The sequence below is a fragment of the Lissotriton vulgaris genome, chromosome 2_1, assembly GCF_964263255.1.
Source record: "Lissotriton vulgaris chromosome 2_1, aLisVul1.2, whole genome shotgun sequence".
NCBI lineage: Eukaryota > Metazoa > Chordata > Amphibia > Caudata > Salamandridae > Lissotriton > Lissotriton vulgaris.
Window position 1 is genome coordinate 1,502,189,670 of NC_141687.1, and position 18,679 is coordinate 1,502,208,348.

An 18,679-nucleotide genomic window follows, 5' to 3' on the forward strand; every position below is an offset into this window, starting at 1 on the left:
AGATTTTCACAAACCACTCAAACTACATGTATCACCCCACTGGCTTTTCTCTCAATTTGAGGAAATTATTAGTGAATGATGCAAGATCACTTCTGCCCCAAGATACATGGACATAAATTCCACTAGGCATTTCCCTCAATGGAAAAGCTGACTTTACCGCTCCCTCTGCTATGGGAGGAGATGGTTCTCCCTTTGTCTTCTTAGTATCTCTCTTCTTCTCCCATCTAAGTTCCCGCTTACCTAATTCACTCCATTTTCAAATCTTTTGAATCCATTTCTTAATTTGCGTTCTCACTCCTGGGGTTCTCATGCTGCAAACACCATTCCCATCAAAACACAAATGATAACTTTTTTGCAATAACTTGGTCCTGCTTAAATCTATATTGTATATTTAAGCCAATTCAGACAATTTACCAGGTGCTTATCCTGCATGTTTAGTGATGTCTTTACACATAAACACAGGTTTGTTGGTTCTCTTGGTAGTTATCTAATCATGAAAGATCAAGATTTCCTATTATCTTATCTTTTCATCAGTTCTATCTTGAATTTAAAAATATCAATTGTATTTTCTCTCCCCGAGGAATGAATTGTCTCTCTGCTTAATCCTGAGCTTGGACCTTCTCTTAATGTTTCAACTTAGCCTTTGAGCCAGTCATCTCATTCTTTAGCAAGATGGGCAATCTGTATTGCAGGGGCATTAGTCATTATGGGCCTCATTACAATGTCAGGCAGACTCACGTCCGCCCAACACCGTTGCGGTCTCGGGACCGACCGAACTCCGTTCTGCAGTCCTAACACTGCTATTACAATGATTCAGTTGCTTACTCTCATTTTGCTATAGGGGCTTGTGCTGTAGCTGTAAACTGGCCGCAGCACAAGCTCCCATAGAATTTTGAGTTTCTGTTAAACTCTGCACTGCATGGCAGGCACTTTATGGTGCCTCCCACACGCTACAGGGATAAACAGGGGGGCAACATAAGTGCCCCATCAGCCCTCAAACAAAGGAAGCAGGGAGAAGGGGGCCCTGATAGGGCCCCCAAAGTTGCTTTCTGACAGGCTTTTCCATGTTTGAAATCCCTACATGGAAATCCCTGTTGGAAACCGACATAGTGATCTCAAAGGTGGAAACGTCGTCTTTAAGGGATTACATGCCGGTTCCGATGAGCCATGAGCTGATGAGTTCCTTCACTTACGACCTCTATCATTGTAATACAGCAGTCGAAAGTGAAACCTATACTACCGGTTGGAAAGCCTCCGACCGTAGGTTGGAGGCTTTCTGACCAATATCAAGATATTGCCCTATATCTTCTCTGGGGGTACTATGGTTAACACATGGAGGTGAATTACGACGTGACTCACCAAGGATTTGTAGTAGTTGGGCTTGTTATCCTATAGGGGGAAATTCTGTCTGATTTGCATCAGGAGAACAAGGAGCAGCATATGTTGTTGTCACCTTAGTTGGGACTAGAGGAGTATTTCTTCCCATCCCAGGACAACAGGAACAGTATTTTACTAATTTTCCTCAGTAGGAAATGTTCAAAGCATGTTTTGCAGCTCTTGGTGACTCAGGCTTATATAAAGAAACTGCAAGACCAATAGTGACTGGAACAGTAATTACATCTAGGGGATTGTGAATAGCAGGATTAACAGCGATAGTAATCTCTAAACTTCCTTGTTAGACATGGGGGTCTCTAGTTGGCAATGGTTTGCACCTTTGTCCAAATATGGACCCTTCATTCTAGTCAGGATAAGGGGGATGTACTACTGAAATAACCCCTGCTCACCCCCTTTGTATCTTGGCATGAGCAGCCAGGCTTATCTATGAGGCAGTCCATAAAGCATTTGCACGTACCCAACAATAATACAGTGAAAACACTACAAAATGACTCCACACCAGTTTTAGAAAAATAACCAAATTGTATCCGTGCAAACAAGACCAAAACAACAAAAGACCAACATACAGTAACCAAAAACATACACTTTGCAAGAATGACTTACATTTCTGTGAAGCCGGTAGCTCTGTCCGGGGCTACCACGGTGCTGGAAACAACAAAATCCAACAGTTCTGGCCGATTGTGTTGGTGCAGACAAGCGTTCATGTCAGCTGACTCGTGAAGATTGATTTTTGTTACGGCTGGCTGTGTTGGTGCGGGCCGGTCGTGGCAATCGTTGCAGTTACGATGTGAACCGTAGTGTGCGGCATGTGGTGCCCTCAAGTCGCGGTACAGGCAGCAGCTCAGTGGCAGTCATCCAATGGCATCAGTGAGACCAGGGCTGTGGTGTGGAGTGAGGCAGTGCTCATGGCCGTGCTGACAGGTCACAGTGCAAAAAACTGCCTATTGTTGGGATCTGGATTTGGTCGGCCAAGACTGTGGTGTGGGACAGGGGGTGCATCGTGTGACTTACGAGTGGTGCCTCCAAATCACATTACGGTCACAGGTGTTGAAGTCAGCGGGCAGCAACATCACAGGGGAGACCAGGGTGGCGTAGTGAAGCGGGTCTGTGTAGTGTGCAGGGCACACAAATTGCCGTGCAAGCAGTGGTTCCGTGGCAACAGCAGTGGTCGCCATCAGTGTGACCAGGGTTGTGGTGCGAAGTGCAGCGGTGCCCTCTGCATTGGCTTCAGGACATGAAGTCTGCAGCGATGTTGAAGGCGGTGTTGGCTGCTTTACCCCTTGTGACAAATGAAACCCCCAGTTCCAGAGGCAGTACCCAGAGGTAAGTGAAGTTGTTGCTGTCCCTTAGACTGATTAGGAGGCAAGCTCTATTTCAAGTCCTCTGCAGTACTCAGTCCAGTCCTTCCCCAAGCTAGAAGTAGCAACTGCAGGCCAACCGAGCAAAGCAGCAGCACAGAAAATGGGCTGTACTCCTCCTGGCAGTTCATACACCTCTACCTCTTGGCAGGTTCATTGATTCAAGTTAGTTCTACAGTTCAGGGGTCTGTGCCCCAATATTTATACTCAGTTTATCTTTGATCTCTTAGGGAGATGGTGTCTGTGCTCAGTACATACCAGTCTGGTCCTCTCTGGCTCAGATTCCCAGCAGGAGGTGGAGACAGCATTATCCAAGGCAGATCAGACCTATTCAGGTGCAAGGAAATCTCCTCCCATCACTTTAAGTATGGCCCAGATCTATTCAGCCCAGCCCTGACTCACCCAGAAAAGGCAGGACATACCTCGACCCCCCCAGAGAATGCATATCCCCAGCTCCTGTCACTCTTGAAAGACAATCATTCCACAACCCAGCAGAGGCACACAGATTGGCTAAGCAAGAAAAATACCTACTTCCTAAAACAGGAATTTTTAAAACACAGAACATAACATATCGTATCTACTAAAATATGCATTTCTACATTCTGAGTTCAGGCATACTAAACTCCATTCCTCTATCTTGCCCCAATGGGAAGATATACTTGGAAAATGTTGATGCAGTGCAAACCCAGTATTTCGGACAGGGATGAGCATTTAAGAATCTCATGTACTGTGGCTCATACACATACATCTAGTTGTCCCTGTTGTGCTGGTGATCAAGTAAGCATTTCCTTCACCAACAATGCAAATTCACAGATCTAAACAAAATTTAATTTAATCACTTTAAGTCAACTATTCATCTACTTGATCTATGGATCAATTAGTTGATTCATTGAAGGTCAATAGTTATTTCCCTCATGAGAGAGAATGCAATCAAACGATCATCTAGCAAATATTCAATTTCCACAAATACATTTATCGCATGGAAGGGATAGATAAAGAGACATCAGACATTAAACATCAATTCAAATTCTCATTCAGAAAAATAGAAGAAGAGACAAAAACACAGATCAATTGAATTCTCGAGTTATCAATAATACCAACACAAGGGAATAGGAACAAGGAAAACCACCACCTAGGCTTAGGTAGCGGCAAGGGACCCCTTATCAGAGTATCAGGGATCAAGTCTTAGATCAGGATTAGGACAGGACTGGATCAGCTAGGCCTCTCTCCAACCTGACAATCAGAACTGCACCCTCACTCTCCCGTCTCCCTCAAAAGGGCTCTCGACGCAACCAGACAGCATCAGAGACACAAAGACAATGAACCAGACCCCACCCCTTAGTCACCTATACTTTATACCCTTTTCGTACATGTCCATACCACTAAGGATGCTAATGTCACCCATTCTAACTATGGGATTGGTTAAAATGAGGGGTGGATGATCATCCTACATTAGAATACATTGTTCATTTTCATTTCCCACCTATTCAAAAGACATCCCTACTCTCTCATGAGGAAATTGTAACAGCATGAGGACAAAGTTAATGCATTTTATAAATTCGCAGACTTTCACACGGAAGTACAGAAGTTGGCTATTGGTCAAACGTGGTGTCCTTCATGGTAATCACACTCAGCAGGCTCAGCAAGTTTTTTCATAATGTTTTGGAGTTTATACGCACTGCAAGTTCCACTCATCACAGTTTTGTCCACTTTATAAAAATGGAGACTTGTCCATTTACTAAAATACCTGAAAACAGACATCTATACTACTATTATAAAGTAAGAACTTTGAACCTTTGAGGCGGGTAAACTCGGGAACCACAGCGCCAATTCAAACACACAATACATCATTAGAATTGTCAGGGTCTGCAGAGTGACATAGGCTATATACACCCAAAAAATATACGTTCTATAAAAAATATACATTCATAAAAAAGTAGTCTCATGGAAGTAGCGCCGGGCGTGTGCGCTAACGACGTGAACGTGCGTGCTGACATCATCTAGCGCGGGGGCGTTGCGGAGGACAGGAGCGTGAGGAGGTCGAGGAGCGGCGGACAGGAGCGCAGACAGGAGCGAGGAACTCAGGCTGAGGTAGGTGAAGTGCGGGGAGGATCAGAACTTGTGCGGCTGAGTGAAGCGCGTTGAGGAGCGGAGGAAAGGACTCGGGCTGAGGTGGATGAACCAAGGGGAGGAACGGCCCGTTAGCGCGCACACACACCTGCGGGAAGTCTCTAATGTGCGGCTGACAGGAACGCGGGAGGAGCGGAGGAAAGGACTCGGGCTGAGGTGGGTGAAGCAAGGGGAGAAGTGGCCCATTATCGCTCACACACGCCTGCTGGAAGTCTCCAATGTGGTACCAGATTCACAACAGAAATAAGAGACAGAACGCAAATTAAAATAATAATAAAGAGAGACATGTGTGCGTTTTTGCACAGGGAATTGGTCAGCCGGAGATGAGGTTTATTGCTAAGAGGTGGAACACAAAATAAATTAATAATAAAGAGAGACATGTGTGCGTGTTTACACAGGGCAATGGTCAGCCGGAGATGAGGTTTATTGCTAAGAGGTGGGTGAAGCAAGGGGAGGAGCGGCCCGTTAGCGCGGGGAGGAGCGGTGAACTGTGTGCAGCTAATTAGGGGCCCTGAAGGTGGCGGGTGCGCAAAGGGGGACCCCCCCGGACAACGTCGGGACGGGCCGCTAGTTTATTATTAATGTGGTAATTAAACATTTACTGTTAACCACCCTACTTTATCCAGAGCCAAATTATCTGTTATTTCAGCAAAGCATATGTAAAAGTAATGGCAATTAGTTTTACTTAAGCATCACACAACATGCCTTATAATATACTAGGCGCACAATTTGCAGTGTAGGCCATTCACAACACATTCTACTCACCTTATTATAACATCTTCCGTTATTTACGTTTAGTTAAGATTACATTTTATGCAATTTGCGAAGTGGTTTACCCTTGTGTAATATATGGGTGTACATTTGTATTCTATCTACTGAACCTTAGTATATGTTACGGGGGTATTCAAAAAGAGTGGATTTCTTTTTTGAATCCCTGCTCCATCAATGTTATCAAGTATTCCCCATTCTAGCTTATGGAAAAGATAGCCTTTCAATAGTGAAAAATGAAATATACTGCAGTTCACTATCAGGACGTGTCACACACACCGGTAAATGTCCTACCTTCAAATACACTACACCCTGCCCATAGGGTTCCCTTGGGCCTACCTTAAGGGTGAATCACATGTAATAAAAGGGAAGGTATCGGCTTGGCATGTGGGTGCTCTGACCAAGTCAATGTGGCAGTAAAAACTACACGCAGACAATGCAGTGGCAGGTCTGGGAACCCTTTCAATGGCTTCTCGTAGGGGAGGCACAATCAGTGCTACAGGCCCACTAGCAGCATTTGATATTCAGGCCCTGGCACTCATGATGCACTTTACAAAGGACTTACCAGTAAATCAAATATGCTAATCATGGAAACACCAATCCAATCCAATTTACAATAGGATCTCTAGCACTTTAACACCTAAACATCAGTGAAAAAGTGCATATAGACATTAAATCAGCAAAAATAGAGTAAAAAAACGTCAGAAAGCAAAAAGACAGAGGAATAATGCCAAAAGATGCCAGGTCTAATATCCCTCCTTAGGACCTGCACCACTCATTAACTCAAGTTGGGTCTCAATATATGGGGGTTGAAACGCTGATAATAACACATTGAAGAAGTCATTGCCAGACTAACTATCACTATGTTCGGCTCTACTTTGTCTTTGGTCTTTTCCACCCTCTTTTTCATTGTCTTTTCTTTCTCTTTCCATTTCTCTTGATCAGTCTTTTCAATCATCAATACAGGGTACAATCTAGCTCCCTCTATCACGTCAGCTCTCCACTTTTTTTGTTCTGTATCCCATCTAGCATCTGCACTAATACGTACTGCCTACAGGACTCTTCCCTTAAATCTTCATACTGTGCGGGTCTAGGTTGTGCTTTAATCTCATACAATACTCTCCTCAAATTTCCAATTATTCCCAAATTAAGTGTGCCATAGCTTGGAATCATCAATGCAACTTCTTTCTTTGTGATTATATACCATTGTGTCTGATGAATAGTGCTGATAAGTCCTATATATATATAGCCATATAATGACTTGGAAGATCTTCGAAAGATGCCACTTTTCCCTCCCGAACAGGTATTTTCACATCTCCCCTAATTATTCCTCATGAGGCCTTAAAACATTTCATTTGTCAACAATATTGTCAACAATTGCAGTTTGGTGGTGTGTGGCCAACTGCTGAAGAAGGTGGTCGCTTCCTAAAGGGGCTCCTATTTCCCACCACATTCATTCCATAACAACTGTTTTTATATCCGCCAGCTTTCATTAAAAAACATCGGCGCGTGTCCCTTAGAATGTAGTGATACCAACATCCATAAAATAACCCTCCAATCCTCCCTCATAAACAACAACAGAGGGGCCGTAAGATAAGTACAAGTCCTGTTGTTGAGTACCCCTGGGTCATGGGGAGTGGAGGCACGGATGGGCATTGAGGTGTAGGCGGACCCAGATGGAGCAAATCGGTGAACACTAAATGTCACAGATCACAAACTGGCGGCTCTGCCTTAGTGTTTGGACCAGCAGAGAGACAAGACAATTTAGCAGCACTTTGTGGGAGATGCACTGGTGCAGTGTGGATTTATTAAGATGAGAAGTTTCGTACCAAACATCCCTGGTACAGTGAAGCCACCATGGTGCTGGGAAACTCGTGATGACGGGTTTCCAGCCCATATACTGTCTATGGCTTCCCTGTGCAGTTTCAATATCCAAGAATGGACCTAGATTTTGTAAGGCCATATCTGCTCATGCAGGTATGTCCACACATGGGATATAGTGCACCCTGCCTTAGGACTGCAAGTAGGGGTAGCTTAACTATCCCTGATGCAGTCTGTGGACATGGCACCCAGGGTTGTGGCCATGACGATTTTTCAGTTGTCTCTGCACCAAGATGCGCAGCTTGCACTGGCAGTTTGCATGGTCTTGGTGGGGGGTCCCTAGGGTGGCACAATTTGCACTGCAGCCAGTGTGGACCCTCTCCAGTCCTAATGCCCAAGGTACCAGGGGTTCCATTTGCTAGCAACTTATATGGGTTGTTGAAGTTATGTCAATCATGATACAGTCTTTGGGAAAGAGCTCTGGCACTAGGAACCTGGGGGCATATTATCAATGGGGTTTATCTCCGCTTTCTTGGCTTTAAAAGACAAGAAAGCAGAGATAAAAGTATCTCCCTATTACCTAGCTGTCGCTAACACCAGTTAGCGACAGCTAGTAGGAGATAGCGACCATCTTGGGCCCCGCTTTGCATGTCAGTGATATTTATCACTAATGACATGCACAATGGGCGTGCCAAGATGTTAGCGACTGGAAACAGTCTCCTATCTCCTATTACCAACTTTTGGAGATATTTGCGCTAAGCGCAAATATCTCCAAAAGCCAACACCTGCCCCTGAGCAGGTCTTAGCCATGTTATCCAATGGTAGGTGGATAACATGGCTAAGAGCATTAGCTCAGTAATGCATGAATATCGCAGACTTTTCAGCGATATTCATGCATTTCAGCCTTGATAATAGCAAGGTTCCTAACCGATAAAAATCGCCGCAGCTCGGCGATAAAAATATCGCTGCTAAACCAACATGGCGATAATTATCGCTAGTTGTTGGTAATATGCCCCCTGGTTAGCAGGGACCTAGTGCACTTTCTTTCGAAATCACATCATGTTTCATGCAAAAAGTGGGGGCTAACCATGTCAAAAGAGGTGCTTTCCTACACTACACCTTGGCTAAAATAAAACAGAAATCGCCTAAGGTATCACACATGACCAGCAACACTTGGCAGTTATCGCAGTCATCATTTACAACTCCTGAATATTTGTGTCTATGTTTACCTTTCAAACAAGAGCAGGTTGCTGTCATTTCCAGGGTTCCCTCTGCTCAGTTTCCACCTCATACACTCTAGGTACATGAGGCATCATGCAATCAGTATGGGACATGCGAGGCAGGCATAGCAAGGACAAGAGTCAACTAAAATGGTGGAATGGAAGGGAATACAAATTAGTAAAGAAGGCATTTATAATGAGGCAGATATAATGAGGGATATGAGGCTATTAAAGTGAAAGCTGAGAGGCAATCAGAATGAGAGATGGGAAACTATCCACATTAGGGACTGGATGCAAATAAACTGAGGCATCTAAAGCAGTCAAAATGAGGGACCACAAGCAGCTAAAATGACAGACAATTGTTGCCCTGCCCACAGGACACCCCTGCGCCGCACGGCCACCAGCTGTACCGTGTGCGTCCTCCCCGCTGCAGATCTCAGCCTCGCTGAGCCTGCCCCGATGACCCCGCCCCCGCCGTAGTAACTAGCGTGTGTTTACTCTTGTGCTTTATTTCGTTTTTTGCCTCATTCTGTTCTGTCCCCCATATTGTCTGTTTACATTGCCTGTTTGCCATATTGTGTCCCATATTGTTGTTCTGTGCCGTTCTCTCTGCCCCTGTGCCCCCCGCCCCGCTCCCCGCTACCCGCTGCCTGCGTGCGGCCACGCCCCCTTTCCTTCTGTGCCCTCCCCGCTCCCTCCATGCAGCTGCTCCTCCCTCCCTCCCACTTGGCCATAAATGCTGAACGTGCGGCGCAGGTGAGTGTGACCTGCCCTCAGGACACCCCCGCACCGCCCAGCCACCAGCTGTAGCATGTGCGTCCTCCCCGCTGCAGATCTCAGCCTCGCTGAGCCCGCCCCGACGACCCCGCCCCCCGCCGTAGTAACTAGCGTGTGTTTACTCTTGTGCTTTATTTAGTTTTTTGCCTCATTCTGTTCTGTCCCCCATATTGTCTGTTTACATTGCCTGTTTGCCATATTGTGTCCCATATTGTTGTTCTGTGCCGTTCTCTCTGCCCCTGTGCCCCCCGCCCCGCTCCCCGCTTCCCGCTGCTTGCGTGCGGCCACGCCCCCTTTCCTTCTGTGCCCTCCCCGCTCCCTCCTTGCAGCTGCTCCTTCCTCCCTCCCACTTGGCCATAAATGCTGAACGTGCGGCGCAGGTGAGTGTGACCTGCCCTCAGGACACCCCCGCACCACACAGCCACCAGCTGTAGCGTGTGCGTCCTCCCCACTGCAGATCTCAGCCTCGCTGAGCCCGCCCTGACAACCCCGCCCCCGCCGTATTAACTAGCGTGTGTTTACTCTTGTGCTTTATTTAGTTTTTTGCCTCATTCTGTTCTGTCCCCCATATTGTCTGTTTACATTGCCTGTTTGCCATATTGTGTCCCATATTGTTGTTCTGTGCCGTTCTCTCTGCCCCTGTGCCCCCCGCCCCACTCCCCGCTTCCCGCCGCCTGCGTGCGGCCATGCCCCCTTTCCTTCTGTGCCCTCCCCACTCCCGCCTCCCAGCTGCTCCTCCCTCCCTCCCACTTCGCCATAAATGGCGACCGTGGGTGTGCGTATGCGCAGCATTGACGCTCAGCAGGCGCGCCAAATGTGTGCCGAAGGCGCGCCAAAGGTTAGCCCGTCTACGCCGTCCGCACCTGGACCGCGTCCAGGGCCAGGACCCCTGGCCCCCACCGATGCAAGATGACCCGACTGACCTACGATGCCACCGAACTCATCCCACTCAACACCGGCGGAATCCCCGGATGCTACCAAGCCACCCCGAGGCGCACCCACGGACCCTTCAGCTGCCACTCCTACAAGTTCTCCTGCATCCGGACCTGCACCCCACCCGCACCCACCAAGCCGAGAACCAGCAGAAACCACCTGAAGTGCATCCTGCTCAACACCCGCTCCGTCCACAGACACGCCATTGAGCTCTGGAACCTCCTCGACACAACATCACCAGACGTCGCCTTCCTCACGGAAACCTGGATGAACACCTCCTCAGCGCCAAACATCGCCATCGCCATCCCAGACGGCTACAAGATCATCCAGAGGGACCGTGGCAACCAGACCGGAGGAGGCATCGCCATCATCCACAGGAACACCATCCGCATCACAAGCAACTCCGACGACACCCTCACAACCTCCGAACACCTGCACTTCCAGATCCACACCGACCCCAAGACCACCCTCAGAGGCACCCTCATCTACAGACCCCCGGGACCACGCACACAATTCAGCGAAGACATTGCCGACTTCATCAGCCCGCACACTCTCCCCCCCGCTGACTACATCCTCCTCGGGGACCTCAACTTCCACCTGGAGAACAACAACGACCGCAACACCGCCACCCTGCTGGACAACCTCACCACCCTCGGTACCAAGCAGCTGGTGACCACCCCCACCCACTACGCCAGACACACACTCAACCCCGTCTTCTCCTCCAGCAAGGACATCTCCTTCAGCCACGCCACCGGACTCCACTGGACGGACCACAGCTGCGTCCACTTCAGCCACAGAAAGAACACGATACACCACCACCAGCAACAGGTTGCACGCAGAAGATGGAACAAGATCACAGCCGACCAGCTCGCCGCCTCCTTGAGCCAGGACCCCCCCGCCAGCTCAGCGAACCCCAGCCAGGCCGCCAACAACCTCACGAAGTGGATCAGCAACTGCTCAGACAACCTCGCCCCACTAAGGACCTCGCCCAGCAGACCCGGCAGTAAGAAAGCACCATGGTTCACCGACGAACTCAAGAGCTCCAAGAGGAACTGCCGAGCCCTCGAGAGAGCCTGGCGCAGAGACCCAACACCAGACAACATGACCACCCTCAAGCTCGCCACTCGAAAACACCACCAACTGATCCACACCTCCAAGAAAACCGCATTCAAGGAACGACTGGACAACAACGCCCACAACAGCAAGGAACTCTTCAACATCGTCAAAGAGCTCTCCAACCCCAGCGCTGGAAACAACGACATCACCCTTTCACAAGACCTCTGCAACTCCCTCACCTCCTACTTCCACGACAAGATCGCGGACATACACAACAGCTTCAGCACAGAGCCGACGCACCCCACGACAGCACCTGCACCCCCCACCACCACCCTCCGCGCAGGGACCCCGATCAACACCGAGGAAACCCTACGCACGATGAACTCCATCCACTCTGGATCTCCAACCGACCCCTGCCCTCACCACGTCTTCAACAAGGCAGACTCGGTCATTGCACCCAACCTGCGGGACATCATCAACACCTCCTTCGACACAGCGAACTTCCAGGAGAGCTGGAAGCATGCCGAACTCAGCGCTCTACTGAAGAAACCATCAGCGGAACCCACTGAACTCAAAAACTACCGCCCCATCTCGCTCCTCCCGTTTCCGGCCAAGGTCATCGAGAAGACCGTCAACAAGCAGCTGGCCGCATTCCTCGAGACGAATGGATCCCATCCCTCGACCACTCGCAGTCCGGCTTCCGGGCCAACCACAGCACCGAGACCGCTCTCATCGCTGCCACTGATGACATCCGAGCCCTCCTCGACAACGGGGAAACAGCGGCCCTCATCCTCCTGGACCTTTCTGCGGCTTGTGACACTGTCTGCCACCGCACCCTAGAGCAGCCCCTCAGCAACGTCGGAATTCAAGAGAAGGCACTGGAATGGATCATCTCCTTCCTCGCCGGAAGGACTCAGAGAGTCCGCCTCCCCCGTTCAGATCAGAAGCCACCAAAGTCATCTGCGGCGTGCCCCAAGGTTCCTCGCTCAGCCCCACCCTCTTCAATGTCTACATGAGCCCCCTTGTGGCCATCGCACGCCAACACAACCTCAACATCATCTCTTACGCCGACGACACCCAGCTGATCCTCGCCCTCACCAACGACCCAGCCACCGCCAGAGCCAGCCTACACAAGGGGATGAAAGACGTAGCCGTGTGGATGAAGAACAGCTGCTTGAAACTGAACTCAGACAAGACGGAAGTCCTCATCCTGGGATCTGCATCCTCCGCCTGGGATGACTCCTGGTGGCCCCCCGCCCTGGGCAGCGCACCCAAACCAACAGACCACGCACGCAACCTGGGCTACATCCTGGACTCCTCCCTCTCCATGACCAGACAAGTCAACGCCGTCTCCTCGCCATGCTTCAACATCCTGCGCATGCTACGTAAGATCTTCCGGTGGATCCCCACCGAGACCAGGAAGACGGTCACCCAGGCCCTCGTCACCAGCCGACTGTACTACGCCAATTCCCTCTACACCGGAACCACTGCCAGACTTCAGAAGAAACTCCAGCGAATCCAGAACGCCTCAGCAAGACTCATCCTGGACATCCCCCGAAACAGCCACATCTCCGGACACCTGAGAGACCTGCACTGGCTCCCGGTCAGCAAATGAATCACGTTGCGACTCCTCACCCACGCACACAAAGCCCTACACAACCAAGGCCCAAGATACCTCAAAAGCCGCATCAACTTCTACACCCCCACACGCCAGCTTCGGTCAACCAACCACGCCCTCGCCGCCGTCCCCCGCATCCGAAGAGCCACCACAGGAGGAAGATCCTTCTCCTACCTCGCCGCCAAGACGTGGAACTCCCTCCCAACCCACCTCCGCCTGACCCAAGAACACCTCGCCTTCAGGAAGCAGCTCAAGACCTAGCTGTTCGAGCAGTAGCGGAACCCCCCTCCCCAAGCGCCTTGAGACCCTCCGGGTGAGTAGCGCTCTAAATAAATGCTGTGATTGATAGATTGATTGATTGATTAAGATGAGAAATGTGAGGAAAACTAATTGGGTGACAATAGGCAAACATTATGAGGAATGGAGGACAATTAAAAGGGTGTACCGCAGACAAATACAATCAGAGATCTGAAGCCAACAAAATGAGAAGGCAAACCAAATGAGCAACATCGGGGTACTACATTGCATGGGAGGCAATAGAATCAGAGATATATTCAATTCATTCTAAGTTAAAACATTTTTTAAACAAATGGTAAGAGAAGTTTGTTTACACCATGAAAATGAGCACTTCACATTGTGACTGAGTACATAAAACTGGGTGCTTGAATTTACTTTTGTAGCAAATGTGTTTGTGTGTTCTTGGTGAGTGCTAAAACTACAAATCATTTGTATATTCTCTTCGAGAAACAGAAGCACTGGCAGTAAAGCTGAAATGAAATTGTTTTGTTGGATAAAAGGATTTGCGGTCCCTTATCTCCTGCTGCCCCAGGCAAGTGACTCGATGGTATTTTGCTGTGGAACTATTTGAATAAAGATGTGTTTGTGAGAAATAAAGAATATATTACATAGAAAAATGTTCATATCCAGTAGAGACTTATGCATCATTGTTGAACAATTTTGTTTTTGGATAATTTTCCTTCAGAGAACAAAATTGTTCAAGCAGGCAAATGTCTGAGCACATCAGGTGAGAGGACTAGCCCTGGCTTGCTAGCAACAACATAATTCAGCTTTGCTTTCTCTTACTTTCTGCCTTATAGAGTGAAACATGTATGTTATGTGTATTTGTAAAATGCACTATCACCCATGAGAATATCCTGGTGCTGTTCACTTATCTCATGTTCATAAACTTTCTTAGCTACCTTTAATGTGAGGAAGGCTGGGTAATGCTTTACTGTAACTCTGCGGGCTGCAAGACTTTCCACAAGTTATTTTTTTATCAAATATTTGTCTGGTTTTATATTAAATACAGCGACCTGCTGTCTATGTTTGTAAGAAAACATGGCCTTTTTGCTGGTGTCAAATTGGTAACACTAATTGGCCAGGGCCTTATTCACCATATAAGACCCTAGTTTATGGTACCATGGTACCAAAGGCATGGGAATTAAAGCGGTCACCAGGGCCTGAAGTACTGTGTCACCCTCAGTGACCCAGGTAACCGAATGAGACTGGTCCTGTGACTGCAGACTGCGGGAGCAGTGGAAACTGCTTTCACTCGACTTTGACCTCATCATGTGTGGCAAGGTTAATGCACAATTTTTTAGCACATGCCCATCATCATTAAGGAAGGCCTCCTGAGCCCAGGAGACAGAGTGCATTATATTAAAGGTGAGGACATAGAATGGCTTGGGCTGGCACCTGGGGAAACCCAAGGTTGGCAGCTTCATTATGGTACTGCTGAAATATATATATACATATATATATATATATATATATTTATAAAAACGAAAGTATGTCTGTTTGTCCTTTAAGAATTACTACATTATTCATCCGATTGCCATGAAACTTTGGGAAGTTGTTGAGTACACTCCCGCAAAGGTTTCTGGCAAAAAAAAAAAAAAAAATTATCATTCAATATTAATTTGTTAAAAGTTGTTGAATACACTCCCGCGTGGGTTTCTGGCAAAAAAAACCCCAAAGAACATTTGTTAAATATCGCCCCCCCCCGGCCCTCATAATCTTTCCAATACTGAACGTTTACAGTTTATGGTGCGACTCGCTTTTGCAATGACAATCAACAAAGCACAAGGACAATCGCTGCAAGTGTGTGGACTACATTTGGAGAATCCGTGCTTCTCACATGGACAACTGTATTTGGCCAGCTCACGTGTCGAAAAACCTTCTGATTTATTCGTGTACGCACCATACGGAAAAACAAAAAATACTGTGTATCCACAAGCACTCAAATAAATCAACAGAATTAAAACAACACTTTAAAATGTTTTCCATATTAAAATGAATAAGTTTCAATAAAAATGACACAATGTAAATTGAATGTTATCATAACAAATTTCCTTAAATTTCCTTTCTTCTGAGATCGCAGCAACGCGCGAAGGGTAAGCTAGTATGTCATATTTGGTATCAAATAACATGCCTCACCACCCCTGATAAGATTCTCATGTCAAGGTCGATGTGGCATGCCACCAGAAGGCTAACTTACAGGTAGCCCCTTCGTTGCCCCAGCCTTTACTCTGCTCTGGCTGCCAGCCCACAGCTACTGCCTGCAAGATAGGAATCTGACCCCCAAACATGCAGTGTAAATTCATTCAGGAACCTCAAACAATGGACTGGAGAGGAAGGAGGTGACACCTACCTCCCTGACAGGAAGGCTAATGAAGTGGCACATCAATGAGGTGAGCTCCAAAGCTTTCACGCCTGTGATATGCAATCAGGCTCCTTCAAGAATAAGGGCAAGCCCTACCACACCCCTAAGCACATTTTCACCCAGCTAAGAAACAGTTCTGCCGTTTTCAGAAGTAGCGTAATAGAGGGTTCTGGGTAGAAAAGGTGACACACACACCCCTGGATGTGGCCACCTCATGGATATATTAGTGGCTGGGGCTAGTAGCCCATTGGCAATTTGCACCCACACCCCTAACACCTCTAGATCTAGGATTTAAAGTAAACCCCTGGCAGGAGAACCTCAGTTCTGATCTGATTTGTGTAGGAAGCTGGCTCTCTATATAGTGCACTAAAATGAAGTACACTGTGCAGAGAGTCCAGTTTGACCCAGATAGGTATACAGAGGCAAAAGTAGATAATACTAACTGTCTATTTGTGGTAGTATGGGAGAGCAGTTAAGCTTATCAGAGTGTAGTGCTAAGCAATTGTTGTACTCAGAAATGCAATAAATGATACAAACACTCAAGAATACATCAGAGACCAATTTGCAAAAATAACTTCAATGTTTTTATCATTTTTTTAGACCAATAACTTTGTTTTATAGAAAGTAATTTTCAAGATATGAATTATATAAGTTTACCAAAAAAATGACATTTGTGCGCAATTATGCACAATTTAAGTCAATGGGAGAAAATAGAAAAATGCATATACAATCAGATAGTTGGATTTCGAGGTTGACCTTCTGGATTTAGGTAAGTAGTAAGGCCAGGTCTAATATTCCACCAACAGATTCTCAGGAGTATCCCAGATCCGGCAGCGAGCAGAGTGCAGAGGTTGTTGATAGCTGGTGTGCTGTGGAGAAGGGGGCCTTCTTAATACAAACTGCTCATGGGGACTTAAAGGTGAATCGGAAGGGTCCCACTTGAGGGAGAAGTTCGCAAGGGCCTCAAGACCTTGGGAACACAGCTGGTTCATTGGTATCCAGGCCAGGTGGGCAGATAGGTCAGCCAGAGGTCATGGGTCGGGATGTCCTTGTGCTCATGGGCAGGCAGATTGCAGGGATCATTATGGGATAGCTGGGCCACTCACAAAGTGGGCCTCAGGGCTCTTGATGTCAGTTGATGGTTGCTTGCTTCCTGGATAGCTAGAGTCCTTCCGGAAAGAAATCTTCTTCTTGGTGTAGGTGGCAGGGGGCCCAGTACCCTGGGTATTGGTGTGGCACTGCTCCGGTTGGTCCTGGTGCCTCCAAACTGGGCGGGAAGACAGATATGACCCTCTGGAGCTGATGTGCCTCATTTTCATGGGATGCTGTTTCTGAGTAGTCTGGGAGCAGCAAATTGGTAAACCGGATTCTGCAGGTTCGATGCTTGCAGTCTGCAGGGGAGTAGCTCCTCTAACCCAAGGGAACTTTCTGACAATTAGCAAAAGGCTGGGGGTGCTCCAGGGTTCTTGGAGTCCTCACAGAAGCTGGACAACACATCAGACCACAATTGTCGATTTCTGGAAGCAGCAGGCAGGGTTTCACTCCATAATTCTGCAGCAGATATGTTGTTTTAGGGCCAGCAGTTCGTCTTTGTTCAAATCTTCCTTGTATCCATCAAATCTATAATTCAGGGTCCAGGGAAACCACCTAAATACCTATTTTAGGGGTGTTAAAGGGAGTGACAGGTAGTAGCACAGGGGATACCTATCTTTAGAGTGTCTAAACTCTTTAAGTGAGCACTTCCTGTGGGAAGGTGTACTACCCTAGCCCTGATAGGTTAATTCCTGCCTTCATAAGATGGAGGAATTAGAAATGTTGTGCTCACATCTCCTGCCCCACCTTCAGGATGATTGTGGCTGAATGTAGGCACACCTCCTAATCTAACAAATGTTCCAGCCTGTCCTCCCACCAAAAGTAGAACAGTGCAGTGAGGTTTGGAATACTCCATCAGCTGTGTTGTATTTCAAAGACAGGATCGGCTTTGAAGCTGCCCACCCTGGTAGGCAATCATGGTCTGCGGAAGGTGTGAAGCACCTCTGCCTATAGCAGGCTTTGTTCAAGGCCCCTGAGAGTACCATCTCTCACCCCATGAGGTCAATAACATCTCTGGTGGTGAGAAGCTGCCAAAGATGAGTCCGCAACCACACCGGTACTTGGTAGGTTTTCAAGGGACCCTCTAAGGTGTCTCCCCAGTGCATTTATTCATAAAACCAACACTGCCATTCGTGAGGTTTTATAAGACAAGATGTTTGGTATCAAACATCTTAAGGTACATCATGGAGCTAGGTAAATCGTGATGAGAAGTATTCAGCCCATGTACTCTCTATGGCTTCGCTCTGCCATTACAATATCCAAGAATGGACTTAGATATTGTATGGTAATTTCTGCTCATGCAGATATGTCCACAAATAGGATATAGTGGAACCTGCCTTAAGGATGTAAGGCCGGCAGTAGGGGTGATTTAACTATACCTCATGCAGTGTATGGTGGCATGACACATAGGGATATGTGACATATCGACTCTTCGGTTTTCCCCTCACCAAGACATGCCGCCAGCAATGGCAGTTTGCATGGTCTTGGTGAAAGGTCTATGGGATGGCACTATTTGTGCTGCCCTAAGTACCACTGTTACAATTTACAAAAGACTTAAAGCATTGCTGAAGTTGTGCCAATCATTGTACAGATTTAGGCAAGAGATATGGCACTGGGAACCAGGTTTCATGTATTCAGTGCACTTTCAATTCAAAATCACATCATGCACCAGGCAAAAAGTGGGAGATAACCATGTCAAAAGTGTCACTTTTCTAAAACCTAGTTTAGCACACCAATCCAAAACAGCATACCATTTATTCAGGGTCAGTGGGGATGATTGCTTCCAGAGTGAAGTGATCTGCGGGAATGTTGCTTTGCCCTCCAAAATACCAGGCCCAAACGATGGCCA